Consider the following 15,687-nt stretch of genomic DNA (forward strand, 5'->3'; position numbering starts at 1 on the left):
CTCCCTCAACCGCTTCTGTCCTCCTCGCACAGGTCTACAGGTTGGGGCTAATTTGGTGCGCGAGCGTGACTCCGCCTCTTTTTCACCGGCGGAACGCGAGCGGAGACTCCGTCCTTCTCGCTTCCTCCAACGTTTAGCTGCAAATTATTCGTCGCAATTAGCGCGCAGGGGAAGCGCCGCTGTCCTCCATCCTCGGGTGGAATAGTTTACTCTTAGCTGACATCGGTAAATAAAACGCGAGACGGGGGGGGGGGGGACTAAGGTGTCCATTCAAAACAAACCATGTCTTTTAGTTGCTGTACATTAGTTTGTTTGTCCGCTTCGCTGAGATTAAGTGAAATCACCAAAAACCAGGGGATACAAGTTCTCCGTGTATTTTAGATTAAGGCTTCTGCTGCCCATGTCTTGCCTATACAGTGGTTATCAACAAGTATTGCTGTGATCAACTTGTTTGAAATCCACGAACACAATTCATAGATTTGGGTTTATAAGTTAAAGTGTTATTCATTTTACTGAAGGTGGTGTTCATGAGAACCCCATAGTTCTCGAAGATCTTGTGGGGAAATGAAAATAACGAAGTATGTGTTGTTACAATTTAGACCCTTTTATCATATTTCAAAGGTGCGGAACATAGAGAGAAATTGCTTGCCTTGTCCCCTCGTCTCAAACACTGTGACCTACCAACCAACATGCACACAGTGAAGACCTATCACACACAGCCTTTCACTTTGTGCTTGGGTCATTCACCTATTTTTTCTCCTGTCAAGCCCCCCCATCACTTACTTTTATGGTCGAGCTATGACGTGTCTTGTAATCTCATGGGGTTTAGAGACAGTGACTTTGTGACATGATAGAAAAATAAACATTCACTTATCTCATCCACTGTTATTCTAACCTCACTCTTTCACACGTCAACATGACTTTATGTTGCTAAAACATGTTTTATATGGTACTTAATGTTCAGACATATGTTCAGAGAATAGCTCTAAACAACTATAGATAAATAGGAATCTGCAGTGCCCAGTTTGATCATCCCATATATATATATATATATACACACACACACACACACATATATATATATATGTAAAATCCAGTAAGTCAAGTAAATTCTTTATGAGACAGTACAAGCCTGTTTCATGCCATAAGCAGTCATCAGCTGTCAGTCTCAGTTTCTCTCTCTCACTCTCTCTCTCTCTCTCTCTCTCTCTCTCTCTCCCTGTATTATAAGGGACCATACAAGCCATAATCCATTCTGGCCCTCTCACATAAATACATTACGTTCTCCTTTCACATACAGACATTTTCTTCTTATATACATATATTATTCCTAATATTAAATGTATACATTCATTGCATGTGCATGAGAGCAAAATGTATTAATGTGTGTGTTAAGATATTTGAATATGAGAGCAAATGTATGAATGTGTGAGTGAAAAATTTTAAAATTGAGAGTGAAGGAGAATGTATGTGTCTGAGAATGAGAATACATGTGTATGTAAGAAGAATGTGCAAGGGTGAGAATATATTATGACTTGTATGGCCTCTCATATCTATATATAAAAACCTTGATATAGCTTTTATTGGCCAAATCTTTGCATAATTTTAGACCAAAAGACTAAAAAAAAAAAAGGTCCATTCAGTCAAGCAAGTTGAGGATCAGTCAGTCCGAAGGTTGTCTCTGTTTATAAAGGCGTGTTGAAATACTCAGTGAAGGAATGACCTTTTCTCTCTTTACTCTAACACTGCAGGCAAAATGTTCATAAACATGTTTGCACAGTAATTTCTTTAGCGGGACTCTGTTTTCTGCGACCGTTTGAGGTAATTTATAGTTTCAAGTTGTTCAACTTTATCCACACCGTTTTGATTTACATGAGGGCAACAACAAGAACGACACAAGGGGGGGAGAAAAAAAAATCAGACTTCAGGGCAAACACCCAAATGATGATCCTTATTTATATGCCACTTTTCAAGCGCAGACTGCAATGTGATTTCCAGGAGCGTTGATAAGGAGAAATATACACAGGCAGACCAGCGAAATGAGAATGAGAGTACGGGATGAGAATTAAAGGAGAAAGTTTGTTTTGAGAAGTGATTTGAATGGAGGAGACTGAGTCGGGTTGCCTGATATCCTCAGGCAGGTCGTTGCAAAGCCCAGGGCCTCTGACAGTAACAGCCCAGTCAGGCTAGACCTTAGTTGCTATCATACATCACATGGCCAATTGGAGGAGTGTGGCACTCTGCCGTGTACCAGACAGAACTGGGGAGCTTTTCAGCTTTCTTGCAGAGAGTATATCACTGTATTGCACTGCACAGACTGCAATATTATGTAATGTATGGGCTGTCAGGAAGAAAAAAGAAAAAAAGAAGAAAGGTCTTCCTTTTGACTGATGAAATCAGTCATATCAGACAAAAGGTGCAAGTATGTGACTGTTGGAACTCCTCAGAGGGTTTAAAGGTGAAGCGATTCACTTCGTGCTCAAATACACAGGGGCACGGTACTAATGGATGCTGCCCAATTCATATTGCTGACAAGAAAAAACCAGGGTCCTCAGCCAGATACTAATACACTCAAATTAAAAACTTTTGCTCATTCTGAAAATGGAAAATGAAGCCATTGATTCACGAAACAACTCTATAAGCCTAAAAGCATTGAAATACAGTTTTGAACGTATCGTCTGTCGTCCGTAGTGGTGCTTGGTATTGATTAAGAAACCTAATTAGGTAAGCTGTGCTATCTGCTCAGCAAAACCATGTGCCGGAGCAGATCCCAGCTCATCGTCCGGTTTTTCCCCTGATTCCTGATACATTACACAGAGTACATCGCAGTCGGTATTGACCATAAGTGATCATGCCAGATCTGACAGGCAGCCGTTCACAAAGCGTTTAAAGCTTTGCCGGATTCTGCCCTTTGGAAGACTCCTTAAAAAATCATCTCACTTAACCCTGATTTATTTCCCGCTCCTCTTTTAACGTGGAACTGATACGTACAAAAGATGGTTCTCAGTTGAAACCTTTATCTTTCCCTTTACATGCATGGCTCGTTGTGTCGGCTGAAGTTATTGTGGCTTTTGAAACAAGGCGTGAACTCTGTTGGGAACAGCACTTGAAAGGGTGAGGTGAAATCTGGAAGAAGAATCGCATCTCCCAGACTGACAGCCACTGTTGAAAGTGCGTCAGGCAACACACTCAAATTATCAAAATGAGACAGTATTCACAGATATCATCAAAAACAGCAAATAAAAGGCCTTGAGAATGCTCGTCAAGCTGTCACTTGCTTTGCCGGGGAACAAAAACGACGTGATAGCTCTGTTATCAGTACACAGTAATTATTTTTGGTGATATCTGCGGTGCCAGTGGAGCACATGGAATGAAAACATCATCACTTATTATCACGAGGAACATGAATAGCACTGACCAAAAATTGACTTTATATTCATGGTAATGATGAAAGGGTCTTCGGAGGCTAATGAAACCCTTGATAGGCGTGGATATGATTTTAAGACGGAGAAACGGGGGGCCTGTCTCTTGCAGTTCGCAGACCTGCCAATCATCTGAGTCCCCGACTCTTTGTTCACCCCTGCAGGGAGACAGTACAAATGAATTAGACAGTATACGGTGCATACGTAGGGTCTTTAAACAGTGCATTTGAGATTCAATGTATAACATTATGTCGAATTACCAAAGTACCATGTGATGGAGGAAGATATGTGGGTGGCGGACGTATAATCCAAATGGTTTTTCAGCGGGGTGTTTTATATCAGAGCCGCGTGCACTTATGGTACCAGCCAGACATGTTCAAAGCCCTCATTTTGTAATTATATTGTGTTTAAAATCTATCTCTAAATCTAAGTACACAACAATAAAGATATCACGTGGAGAGGAGACTGTAATTCCCGAGAAATCATTAATTTCCCCAGCGGTTTTACATCCCCAGATGTCTGTCTCATGTGTAACCGCGTATTAATGTATCGGGGATTTCCCATTCACATGTGTTGCACTGCTCTATTTTGTCAACACACACACGCACGCACACGCACGCATATACACAACCAAACACCTGCAGATCTACCAACTAGAGCATGATAGCCACATCGTGGAAAGGTTTCCATGTGATTGCACTTATCAATCTGACTCCTGATGTGTGAGCCCAGAGTGAGAAAGAGAGCGGATTAGGAATCAGCTGACTCCCCACATTTTCTTCCAAGTGACTTATTAGAGGAGTTAGCTAGGGTGGACTGTTGCACTGCTGAAGGGGGTGGGTGGGAAATGAAGCCCAACATGGAGCCAAACTCCCCACCCCCCTTCCCCACTCTCTCTCTCTCTCTCTCTCTCTCTCTCTCTCTCTCTCTCTCTCTCTCAATTGTTGGTTACTCAAGAGAAGCCTCCCTTGGCATATATCTTGTGCCAGCAACCGCAGCGTTTGGTCTCTCTTGATCTCAATCCACCTCCTCCTTGTTTGTGAGCAGAATTACTCCGGAGGATTTGTGCAGTTTAAAGAGACTTTTTCTATGTGCATATATTTGGCATGGCTGCCGCTCTGTGTACAAGAGAAGAAGAAGAAGTAGAGGGCTTTCGTTGTTTACTCTGGTGTTTGTCACTTCCTTGTCCTAAAACTGCAAAGAACCACAAAAAAAAAAAAAAACCAGCAGCGACCAAGTGATTAAAGTGTGGCTTGTGAATGAGTATACATTACAGGTGATGATTAACCCCCTATCGACTTTCTTGAAGCTGTGAGTAAGGTGTCTGATTCAGATTTTGACACCTGCGTGGTGCGGTCGCTGGCTGTGGCGAGCTTACAATAGAACAGGAAGAGAGACGACTTCCTTGCTGCACGGGGCCAAGAGAACGCCGTTCCTGTATGCGTCGCCCCTTTCCTACTGCTCAGCACAAATGAGGTTTTCCAAGAGCCACCAGCATCTAGTGTGTGTATTTTTTTTATACTGAAACTGCTCCAAATACATTGCTCCTTGACAAAAAAACAAAAAACAAAACTCCATCGGTTACCAGAAAAAAACAATGGGATTTGCCAAAATGCTAGGTTTGACTGAATGGCACACTGGAAAATGCAATTCTGGCTCGTCACATTTGCATATATCTCTGCGTAAATTAAAACTCATCTAAATCCTGCTGAGGCAAGTTAGCTGATATAGCTCACGATTTACACCGCGCAATTAATCCACCATCAGAGACCCGCGAAGGCAATTACGAGGGATTGGTCATTAGTAGTCCCATACATTAGACCAGTAGCAGAGCAGGCTCCTCCATTACCGGGTAAACACACCACTCTGCAGGAGCCCTCGACATTTTCCAATTAGGTTAAATGGAAGTGTGAAGAAAATCCTCTAATGGCTTATGTGACTTGGGTTATAGTGGGTAATAGTTATTGTTATCAAAGACAAATGGGCCTAATGACTCTGAAATACATCGAGAGGACATCAACAAATGCAAAGGTCAGCCAAGGCAATAACCCCGGGGTGACCCCCCCAGTGCAAAGTTAAGATTGAATCCTATACCAGAGCCACGACTAAGACGGGCCCCAGCGGCCCTTGAATAAGCACTGCAACTTTCAAACAGTAATCCAGAAGCCCATAACCCAGTCCAACAGCCAAATAATAAGAGGATATAGTGACAAATCACACATTTTGTGGATGTTCGATAGTGTTTGCAAACCCTTTGTGCATTATGACTGTGGTGCCGTACTTAACACTCGGTTTTTATCTGTTTCTAATTTTGTGAAGATTAGCAGGCACCCAATTTAGTCTCCCGGTAGTTAGTCTAATAAGTATACCCTCCTTACACCCTAGAGGAAAAAATTCCCTTGAACCAAGTAAAAAATATTTGTCAAACGAGATGCACTGGAGTGTAGCTTTTGTTGTCTTTTTTTTTTTAGAACTGGAATTTTTTTTTTGTGTGTGTAAATGACCTTAACTATGAAATTATATGTCAATTAAACCTTCCCATTTATTTTCTATGCAATTCCCTCATGTATCTTATTATGATACACACACACACACACAGTATATGTCCTATATACAGAGTCCAATTTCCACAGATTATGAAAAGCCTGTGGGTTGTAACCTGACTCTGAGTCTTCTCTAATTATCGCTCTGGTCTAGATAATCATCACCTGCCTGTTTTTTTTCTCTCTCTCTTCGACGGGCTATGAGATTTATTAACTAGCGAGCATGCGCAAAGGCCCAGGAATGTGCTCCAGTTTTAACCAGTGCATCTGAATGAGACTGGCACTCGTACCTAACGTGGCAGGCAGCTCTGTCTCTGTAAGTCTGTGTGGGCTGGCGAGTGTGTGGAACGCCTCTGCTGAATGTCTGGCTGAGGCCCTGGGCTTGCAGGGAGGATGGAAATAGGAGAGAGAGAGAGAGAGAGAGAGAGAGAGAGAGAGAGAGAGAGAGAGAGAGAGAGAGAGAGAGAGAGAGAGAGAGAGAGAGAGAGAGAGAGAGAGAGAGAGAGAGAGAGAGAGAGAGAGAGAGAGAGAGAGAGAGAGAGAGAGAGAGAGAGAGAGAGAGAGAGAGAGAGAGAGAGAGAGAGAGAGAGAGAGAGCACAAGTCCAATGCCTGGTCCCAGGTGTGCACTTAACACTACCTATCAATTTCAGCCTGCGGTGAGCGAAGCTACAAGCCAGATCAAATCATGAGTCAGAGCTTCGGGATGCATTTGAGCAGGGTTGATTTGCCCGGCTGGTCACATGGTAACAGGACAGACTGAGATGGAATGAGTCACAGGCTGGGGGGAACTGCCGCGAAAGATTTGTCCAGGTGATATGTGGGAGGGTGTGAATTGAATCCAGGCATCAGAGCATATCACTCATTATCCCATGTGACAATCATATCTACGATAAAAGCCCAATGGGAGGCAGGAAAGAAAAAAGAAGAAGCAGGCCTCACGGAGAGGGAACGTCCGCATCTGAGGAGATGCCCATTATGTGGCTCCCCCATACCTACCTCTACCCCACGGCTTTGTCCAAGGCTGTCCGTCCTGGTCGCTGCACGGCTCTCTTATGGGGCCTCTCTGCGAGACAGCAGTGCCCTCAATACAGGGAGTGCGGTGTTGATGCCAAAGTCCCGTTATCCAAATCCGTCGGCACCGTCTCATTTAACAGATAAGAGGCTAATCTACAGGGTGGGCAGGAGAGAGACCCAAAGAGACAAAGACTTCTCTTGTCGCTCTCTTACCATTCCCCACATTCCTGGAATGTGTATAGACATGTGCAGAGACACAAAGCCATGGGGACCTACTTCCCCCCCCCCCCGATTTAGTCACCACTGCAAAATGCAATATATTTGTATTGCTTATTTATCTCTGTGTAGATTTTTTTTGCAGCAAAGAAGTAAACATTTATGTGGCTTTAAATGGAGTTTCTCACAGGAATCACAACTTTAACAGAGGTCAAAAGAACGAGACTGTGACGGTACTGGGCGGCTTCCAGGTGTAAATCTCTCTGACCGCCTGAACGGAGCGGAGCAGAACGGTGGTAAATAGGCCACGTTTGTTTGTCCAATTCCTTCCACGGAACAATGAAAGGTAAGACTCATAAGGCAAGCTATGAGCTCACTTGCTGCAAAGGTACTACACGCCCCGGCTGAATCACCGGCGTCAGTCCCTCCTTCGCGTATAAAACTGCGATATATTAGCATTGTTGGGGTTGCTTCATGCTGTTGCGGTACCGAGATGTTGCGCAATCCCAGCATTTAGCTGCCTGGACTAGCACAGAGCTCGTTATCCCCCCATAGCCCTGCTAAAAGATAGGCCCCTGAGATCAAACGTGGTCCCATGGTATTCATCATACCCGACACATGATCCCCGACACACAACCCTGCCTCTGAAGTACCGCACTGGAAAAGCCCAGAGGCAGGAAGTGTTTCCTCACTTGGAGTGATTAAAGTTTGATGTCACTCGTCTCTATATCGCGGCACAACCTTACGTAACCGTTGCAGCGTGGACGTCTTGCAGTCGTAGACTGCACACTTCGCAGTGATCGCTCGGATGTTTTTTTTGCACACCGTCGAGCCCACATTCTGCCAACGATCATAAGAACAACTGGCTGCATGACTAAGCTTTTTTTTTTTTTACACGGTAATCCGGCATTAAACCAAGCGGCGAGCCGCGTCTGCAGCCTTTCAGCTGAAATCTTATTCATGCCCGTTTCTCAACCCTTTGTTCCTTCCCATCCATGTCCTTGGGAGGAACGCCAGAACTTCCCACGCGTTTTCTTGGGACTTATCTGATCGCGCTCCTCCCGTCCGCAGGGGGATTTCCAGCCACAACACAAGGGGGGCCTGCGGTCGCGGTGTTTGCCTGCGTTGCATATCTGCGCACCTGTGGATGGATGATACAGCGCCCGCCGTGCTGTTCTAGACTAGACAGTCCTTTACACGTAGCCCGGGGTAACGCCTCCTCACACAGCTGCCATGACCTCATCCCCGCTTTACAAACGCAGGGAGAAAGCGCTCTGGCCTAGGGCCTCGGCTCAGCTCTCGCCGGTAAAACCGTAAACAGTTAAAAAGGAATAAACTCTGCGCGTTGCACGTCGACTTTGAAGCAAATCCCACCCCCGTTTCGGTCCAAACTGAGACCCGTTTGGGAGTTTTAATGATCTGTGTCCCGGAGGCCATTCGCTTTTTCTTTTTCCTTTTCTCTTCCCTTTTCTGTTAAATAACAGAAAATAGCAAAAGATGGTCTTTGTCTGTATAACTGAGGCGCGGTCATTATCTAGGGGTGTTATAAGCCAGTCTGCATCCTTGAGGCCGTCGAGCTACTCTCCGCTATCTCGACGTTTACATCAGAAGTCCTTGAGGCCTGTGCGTCGGCGTCCCACTGTAAATAACAGCGCAATTTCAGACTCCTTTTGTTATGTCCCTGGAGGGCGCGCGCTGTAGGCACTCAATCTTGCGCCAGCGTCACCCCGGCCCGAACCATAGCGACCACATAAAAATGGCGGTAGATAATGCTTTCATTGCCGGCGCTCACTCTTCCCTCTGTCAGAAACCGTCTCGTTGGTTTGACATTCCCGGGCCACGACTATTGAATGGACCCTAAGAACATGAAAAAAAAATGCAATGAAGGAGACAGCTAACTTCCGGTTACGGTTATTCGGAAATCGGTTACATGATCCGAATCACTAAGAATGACAGGCCGGGGTAAAAACCATGTGAGTCTTGCCCCACTACGTCAGCAAAACGTATAGGAAATAACCGCAGTTGAGGAATCTTGTAAATTGTACACGGCTTTAAGTGCTCCTTCAAATGTGTCCGGAGGCTGAAGTAATACTCGGGGTAGTATTGGTAGAGGATCAATGACCACACCGGGTTATAGAACTCAGGTTTAATCGTGGCTCACTAGGCAGACGTAATAACCATACACGGTAGTGGTGTAACCATAATAACAGTCCGGGTAGTACATAACACCCAGTGTAGTTCCAGTGGATATACATAGCATTATATCACTACAGAGGCTACATTTTTTCACCTATATGAATCTAAAAGACACAAAAAATCCATAGAGCATGCCATGCAGTCATCCTTTTGTTCTTTAAAGAAGATCTTCTGTTAGTTTTCCAGCAACAAATCTGGTCCCTCGTTGCCACCATCACCTCCATTGTTCACGTTGCTAAGCTGGTATCGAAGCAAAACCATGTTGCGTGTTGGACTTCGCATGGCAAAATGTGTGAACATAACTGAATCTGAATGCAAACAGTCATAGAAACTAGCAGGACTTAGTAGTGCGTCTGTACGTCTGTGTCTGCATGCGTGCAGTATGTGCGTTTGTTTACGTGTCAGAAGCAAAGGAGGGAGTGACGCAGCTTGTGAAGTGCCTGGTGCTATTCTTTGAATTGTATGTAAAGCGGTTCGAAATTTGTACACATCATCATTTGCGCGTGGATGACGTGCACAAATCAGAGAAGAAGAAAAAAATGTCAATAAGTATTGCTCCCGCTCAAGGGGGGATTCAGTCTGTCTCTGCAGATTTCAAAGAGTTGGCCTCCACAGAAATAACTGACATAAGGCAAAGCCGCTGGAAATACAAAAGGGTAGAAAGTCCTTTGTCGTCGCCCCCCCCCACCCCCCGCCATGTGTTCTCCAACATTTGTCAGGACGATATTGAGGAGCTCCAGGAAATTCAATGCAGAGAATGTTAAGCCATGTTTGTGCTTGTTTGTCTGTGAAAGAAAAAGAGTGACATTCCATAGCTGAGTAATTGTAAGTGGTTGCCCCGGTGTCATCTCTTGTTGTTTCAATGCCATTTAGTGAGAGGGGTATTTGTTAAGCTCGAATGCCCCTTCACAAGCAGGGACAACACGCACAGCCCTGACCAAATCAAGTGTGTGTGTGTGTGTGTGTGTGTGTGTGTGGTTGGGGGCGGGGTTGCCTGTGTCACATGACCACATGACTGAGTTCCTTTTAACACAAATGAGGCCTTATGTGAATTTTCTGCCACTGTACAATTCCCGGCTGTGTTTATGCTAGGGAAAAAAAGAAGTATATCATGACCCACAAAGCCCCTGCAAACACATGAGAAATGAGAGGAATGCAGGTTGAGATCCTTGAAGGGGCATCATGTATGTTCCATCACTTTGGCTGCATTTTGAACGAGCGATGAGTGAATGGAAAACTGAAAAATCAAAAGCAAGATCCGTAGCGGACTCCGTCTCCTCACTCGCACTCGTACACGTACACACACAAACAGCGTTTTGTTCATGAAGTATTTTCTGGAAAGCTCTACATGAAGTCTAGCAATATCAATCTGCGAAGGAAATGTGATGTTGAACACTCAGGTGTCAGAAGTTGAGGATCGATGTAGTCTGTTTCATAATTGATGGCCATCTTAATTTTCTCCTCGGCGCTTTAAAACTTTTGTACACCCGCATATCCTCTGGTCTATGCGGCCCTAGTCATGGTGGCAACAACATCCTGTTTTTCTTCAAAGCACCTTGCCTCTGCAAAATGGATTCAAAATCTCGTAGCACCTCCTGCTGTTAGAGAACAAACCTCTCATGCCAGCACAACTAAATGGGGGGGGGGGGAAGCAAGTGATTCAATGGAGTAAAATTCAGAATTCCTTTTTATGCTCAAGTGCCAGCCGGGGTCATAAGGAACGATTTAATGTAATCAGAGAAACTAAAAAAGCTAGAATGGTCAACAAATCAGACAGTAAACACTTTTTCTTGTGTCCACAGACTCAACCAAACAGCAAGGGTCTTCCTCTTGCTTCAAATTATTGTTTTCCCTGTGATTTTTTTTACCACTAATTAGTAATGGCGTGCAATGTGAATCTGTTTCCTCTGCATACAATGATGCAATAGATGTAAGGCATCCTGCTGCTAGCCTAGAGCTTAGTGACACATATGACTTTGTATTCTCTGGTACCGACTGTGGGTTAATGTAAATACACTCCTTTCATCCCCATTATTTCCAATATGCAAAGTTTTTAAAATGCACAGGAACCCGGCAAACGCCAGCTGGCTAACTCATAACTTGAATGAATATGATGAAATGTAATGAATATGTGAATTTGGAAAGAAAGGCATAGTATCATTGAAAATTCAGTAACTATCCAAATATTGAAATTCCTGCAAGCTTGCCATTCCCTTTAATCTTCCCCTTTGTCTCCAAAGAAACCATCAGCATGCTTGCAGAATAGTAAATTAACAGTTGGCAGATGGCAAATGGTAAAGTTGTCATGAATAAATGCATTTTGTCTCGATTAACCAACATGATTACACGTTCACATCCTTCCTCTGTCACGCAGTCAGCACAAGAAACACCCGAGGAAAAACCGGGATAATTTGTGAAATAGATGGAAATGTCATTCTGAAATTACCCTGCAATCCTCCAAATCATGGAGGGACCGTGGGAGCTGTTTAGATGTCATACTTCACTGTCTGTATTTCAACGAGCCATTTTGTGAGGTAAGAAATTCCTCACAGTCCCAATTTGGTTTGTGGGGAATGACAAAAAAAAATGCATGCCACTCTGCAAAATCAAATAATCATTTTATTCCTCAGTTAACATAAATAAACTAAATGGCAGCCACCAGCTAAATTGGCTGCGGCTTGTTTGGTCTAACATCACTCAGGTTATTATCACTGACTATCTACAACATACAATGACAACAGCAAATATATCGGGGAATGGGCCATTCATATCTTAGAAATTTGGGTAACGGGGTAAATGGTCGTAAAAAAAAGGAAAATAAAATACGATAAAATAGAAAAGATAGTGCGTTTTGTTGCACCACAGCGGCAGTATCGAGGTAGCAACACTAGATGGCGATGTAAGAGAGAAAATTAGAGCCGGTGGAACGAGTACTTCTAAATGCCTTTTGTTAAAGCCTTAAATTATTAAAGTTTGGCTCAAATTGAAAAAAAAACAAACAACATCCACGTATAAAATGTCGACATCATATATTTGGTTAATATGCTAAATTCCTGACGAGTTTACGTTACCGAGACACACGTGATTTCTACAGCGTTTCAACTTTTGAGTCAACGAGGGGGGAGGTTTAACAGTCTCTCCGCGTGCATATTTAAATGAACCCTGTTATATAACGCTGAGTGACGGCCCGTCAGTGGTTCGGACTCAACGCGTCACACTTTTGGAAACGGACATCACAGCCTAGTCAGACAGTCCGTCTGAACATGACCAAAAATAAATAAATAAGCAGATAAATAAATAAACCGTCGCATAGTTGATTTTCAGGGTTTTAAATGAGAGGGGGGAGGGGGGGCTGATTGAGAAGTACTCCTCGCAGCTGATCGTTTCATCACATGTAATTTCGCCCCGTTGTGCAACGATTAAATGCATGGCGCGCAGAGAGATGCTGCGCCGTCCAAGTAAGTGTCAGTTTACAACGCGACGCAGAGGAGATCCGGGCTCGGCTCCGTGTGAAGGGATGGAGTCACTTTGGGGAGGGGGGGAGGGGAGGGGGGGTCTGCGGGCGAGTGTCGGGCAGTTGGACGAGAGCTCTCCGCTAAAGGGAACCACGGAGAAAACAGGGTGGTCGCCCAGTGGGGTTTTTTAACCAGAGCCTTTTCTCGCATCTCGTCTCAGTACCCCCACCCCCACCACCCCCATCCCCAATACGCACGCACGCGCGCGCCTCACACCGCGCGCGCCTCACACTCCGGTCTGTTCCTCCAGCGTGACACGCCGGGAGGAGATTCCTCTTAACACCGGACTATACATGTGGATACAAAGCCTGGCTAACGCAGATCCATGGGGATATTTAAATAAGAATTATAGGCCTACTACCTTTACGCAGGAACAGGTAGGTGACGACGTTAAAAGAAAAGAAAAGGAAAAAAAATCTAGGCTGGATGGTAAATAATGTTTGGGATTTTCCCAACTTGCGCTGATCTCATCTATAACGCTGTGGCTACCACAGGCTCGATCACGCGTAGTCAATGAGAGGATACGCACTCTTTGGGCTCTCTTGCGGTTTATTTTTTGACTGTAAAGCTAAACGTTGGGCTGAATTTTCAAATATATATATATATATATATTTTAGGTGTTGGGAATAAATTCTTGAAATTGTACCAGCACATCGCGAGATTAAAGTCGTGGGTCTTGAACTGATGCTTGTAGCGGATAGGATGAGTTTCATGTTCCTGCTGCCTCTCTCCTCGGAATTGGTTGTAGTTTCTCGCCCTGATATTAGGCACACTTGCTATTTAGTGATATTATTTTTGGTGATAAATCGGGGCTCGGAATGAATAAAGCCATCAACGTAGCTGATGTAGAAGCGCTTATAAATGCGGCATATGGCAGGAGCCAGATGCGCACAGGGACAACGGTACAGTTTATTGGAAGCAAGGAGACAACTGGTCTGTTGTTTGTAGTCTTTTTTTATGATAATGAAAGCTGGCCAAGCCAGGCCAGTCCCACACACACACACACACACACACACACACACACACACACACACACACACACACACACACACACACACACACACACACACACACACACAGCATTCTCATGAAGTCTGGGATTGTGGGCGCCCGCTTGCTGCTGAGACAGCGACTATACATTTGACAGGACCATCATTCACCAAGAGGCTTAATTGCATTAAGCCTTCGACTGGATAGAGAAATTAACCCGATGAGCTGACCTAAGGAAGATATGCAGAGGAAAACTAATCTCATATGTTATTTCCTTATTATTTTTGTTTCTCTCTCATATTCCTCCTCGTGGATCTACATTTAGCAAACATTACCGATGCAACTAACAGATAATCAACAGACAAATATGCAGTTGGAATAATGTCATTCTAAGATTTGCCTTTGAAAGACACTCTTAATGGTAGATTAATGACATTTGTTTGTGTTTTTTCCAACGATCTTAGGCTGCAAAAACAGACAGGAGAACATTTGAATGCACCATAAGATATGAGGGGGTGCACGGTTCTCTAGATAACAAATAGTCCTGTGTCCAAGTGTAAACTCTCTAGTGTATGTGTAGGCCTAGCACCCTAAGCCTCCACATAAACTGAACCTGGTCATTTTTAGCACAACAGGAATTCACAAGACTGGTTATCTTTACAGTCAGTAAAAGAACATCTGAAAATGGACGCGTTAGATTGTGAAGGAAAATGGGAAAACAGTGCTTCTTACTGCCTGGAGATACTCATTAATCTTGCATCTGCACCTTGAATAAACCATACGTTTGTGTTCTTCATTATATTGCTCATGCATTTGTATACGATCCTAGAAAGTTGGATCAGTTCATCTGGACACGACGTTTATTGGGAGAAACATTTCATCACTCATCCAAGTCACCTCTTCAGTCTCCACTGACTGCAGGTAGCAGTGTAACGACCACGGATGCTAGCCCTTGGCTAACGGGTCGGACCCTTTAGTCGACTGGTTAGCGCAGTCGCCCGTGGTGCGGGGAACCCAGCTTCATCCCACCACTGCCACCAATGTAGCGAGAATCCAGGGGGCAGCCGAGAGCCAAGGGTGAGCAAGTCTACACATCCATGGTCGTTACAGTGTTACACTAACAACACAGTGGCACAACGACCGAAACCAACGATCGGTTTCATATGCAAATAGGCATTATAGGCCATTAACTAGAGTTGCGACGGCCATGTGTACTATCCACAAAGGATTTGGGAACGTTTGCAATCACAGCATTGTAAGATGGCGACAGATGTACTCTTAGCCCCACCCCCACCCCCATCTGTTCAGGGATGGTCGTTCCCTCTTCACATAGATGGCCTCTTTGACTCCCCGCTCAAACCAGCGTTCCTCCCTATCAAGGATGTGCACATCCTCAACCTTGAAAGAGTGGCCTCTGGCCTGTAGATGGGTGTAGACTGCGGAGTCCTGGCCTGACGTGTTAGCTCTCCTGTGTTGTGCCATCCTCTTGGCTGTTGCTCTCCCTGAGGTTTCTTCCTATTTTTTTCTCCCTGTTAAAAGGTTTTTTTTTGTTGTTGAGGGAGTTGTTCCTTATGTGATGCGAGGGTCTAAGGACAGGATGTTGTGATGCTGTAAAGCCCCTTGAGGCAAATTTGTAATTTGTGATATTGGGCTGTACAAATAAAATTGCCCTGACTTGACTTGACTTGGCCAGCATCTGTTTGGCTTCCCCGATGTACAAGTCATGGCAATCCTCCTGGCACTTGACAGCGTACACTATATTGCTCTGTTTTACATCTGTCGCCATCTTA

At 44.5% G+C, this 15,687-nt stretch overlaps 1 protein-coding gene across 3 annotated transcripts in view; it reads left to right on the plus strand.

Moving 5' to 3' along the window:
• Nucleotides 1-13,071: 13,071 nt before the first annotated feature.
• The window catches only part of LOC130106758 (poly(rC)-binding protein 3-like), a 41,938-nt gene continuing 39,322 nt past the window's right edge, over nt 13,072-15,687 (plus strand). For all 3 annotated transcript variants that reach the window (XM_056272999.1, XM_056273000.1, XM_056273001.1), the window contains exon 1: nt 13,072-13,284. The gene's annotated coding sequence lies outside the window, so the exon portion shown is untranslated. The remainder of the gene's footprint in view (nt 13,285-15,687) is intronic.

The sequence above is a fragment of the Lampris incognitus genome, chromosome 2 (assembly GCF_029633865.1).
Source record: "Lampris incognitus isolate fLamInc1 chromosome 2, fLamInc1.hap2, whole genome shotgun sequence".
Lineage (NCBI taxonomy): Eukaryota > Metazoa > Chordata > Actinopteri > Lampriformes > Lampridae > Lampris > Lampris incognitus.